General features: G+C 41.1%; 1 pseudogene; it reads left to right on the top strand.

The window, feature by feature from the left end:
• Window positions 1-1,117: 1,117 nt before the first annotated feature.
• Window positions 1,118-1,750, top strand: LOC149089411 (ras-related protein rab7 pseudogene; annotated as a pseudogene).
• The last annotated feature ends 319 nt before the right edge of the window (window positions 1,751-2,069 follow it).

Below are 2,069 nucleotides of genomic sequence, written 5' to 3'. Positions count from 1 at the left end.
ATGAAAGAAATCATTTCAGCATCGATGTTATTCTTCCAGAATTAATGAATGAAAATATTCTAGCATTAATGTAAGAGATGTGTGTGTGTGTAATTTCAGCTTCGATAAAAAAGTGATAATTCCAAAATTAATGAAAGCAAGAATTCCAGAATTAAGGAAAGAGATAATTCCAGAATTAAAGAAAGATAATTTCAGCATTGATAAAAGAAAACAGTCTAGAATAAATGAAAAAGATAATCCCAGAATGAAGGAAAAAAAACAGATGATTCCAAAATTAATGAAAAAAAAACGAAAATTTCAGCATTAATGAAAAATAATTCCAGAATGATGAAAAAGTGATAAGTCCAAAATTAATGAACGAAAAATTCTAGAATTTAATTAAAGATGTAATTTCAGAATTAAGGTAAGGGATAATTAAAAAATTAATGAGATGTTATTTCAGAATAAATAAAAGAAATAATTCCAGCATTAATAAAGGAAATAATTTTTCAGCGTTAATAAAAGAAATAATTCCAAAATTAATGAAAGAAATAATTCCAAAATTAATGAAAGAAATAATTCCAAAATTAATGAAAGAAATAATTCCAAAATTAATGAAAGAGATAATTCCAAAATTAATGAATTAGATAATTCCAGAATCAATGAAAGAAATAATAATTAATAAAGGAAATAATTCAAGAATTAATGAAGGAAAATTCAAGAATTGATGAAAGAAATGATTCTAGTATTAATGAAATAAATAATTTAATATCTTTTTCCATCTTTAGATGGAAATCCTTTTTTCTAATCTCTAAAACCCAATATTTAGATACTGAACTGTACATTTCTATGGGCAAATTCCCAGGCACGAACTTTGTTTTATCGAGTCACGTGATTTCCGTGCATTTGATGTCGCTGCCGTCGCGTCGGCTGGACACTGCCCTCCGCTAATGTAAGCTCGATGGCCGGGAGGAAGGAAAATGAGTGATAGCCGTTGCAAAGGCTAAAAACCAAGCATTAAATTTGGTGGGGAAACGAATGTTTACGAATTTGATATCTCAAACGAGATGGTCGGATCGTTTTAGTGAGTTATAGCAGTAGCAGCAGACGATAGCCGGTAAACACATCCACTGTCAACATGTTCGCCAACAAGTCCTTGTACAAGATCATCGTCCTGGGCGACAGCGCCGTCGGCAAGACGTCGCTGATAAACCAATTCACGCTGAGGCGCTTCTCGGACACCTACCACGCGAGCATCGGGGCCGACTTCATGAACAAGAACCTGTCCATCCACGGCAAGTCCGTGACGCTCCAGATCTGGGACACGGCCGGCCAGGAGCGCTTCCAGTCGCTCGGCACGGCCTACTACAGGGGCACCGACTGCTGCGTGCTCGTCTACGACCTCACTAGACCGAGCACGCTCAAGAACCTGGAGCAGTGGAAGGACGAGTTCCTGATCCAGTGCAGCCCCAGGAACGCCGAGAGGTTTCCTTTCATCATCGTCGGCAACAAGACCGACCTCATGAACGACGACGACAGCCACGAAGACGACCAGCAGCTGGTGGAGAAGACCAAGCAATGGTTCGGCGGGATGCAGAACGTCACTCACATCGTGACCAGCGCCAAGAACGGCTTCCACATCAGCGAGGTGTTCCGCGAGGCAGCCGTCAAGGCCATGAAGTGGGAAGCCGAGAACGACAACATGGTCGAGCTGGAGCTCCCGGACGTCCTCAGACTGGATAGAGAAAAGAACTATTGGTGCGTGTGTTGAGAACATCGCCCCCCCCCACCCCCACTCCGAATACTCACTGGTGTCATCAGCGTCGCAACATAACGACGTCATCGAGTTGGCTTCTGTGATGGCGTCATGAGCCGATTGACCAAGGACGTTCCAGTTGGAGCTTTGTAAGTTATTTAATTACGTGCGGAACCAATTTTTCTCATTAAAATGCTGTGTATTTCTAATCGCTATTGCATTTTATATGTGTCTGAACTCTCACGTCTCGTCGCGGGGAGGTGGGGGAGGCTTAGCAGGATAATCGCCCAGGGCGGCAAATTTGTGGAATGAGTGGTCAAGTACATTAGTAGAA

This window comes from Pholcus phalangioides, unplaced genomic scaffold (assembly GCF_987345545.1).
Source record: "Pholcus phalangioides strain wild (caught in Gottingen) unplaced genomic scaffold, Ppha-v1.0 ptg000002l_1, whole genome shotgun sequence".
NCBI classification, from domain to species: domain Eukaryota; kingdom Metazoa; phylum Arthropoda; class Arachnida; order Araneae; family Pholcidae; genus Pholcus; species Pholcus phalangioides.
The sequence above is the reverse complement of the archived record's forward strand: the minus strand, read 5'-3'. Positions and strand labels throughout refer to the sequence as shown.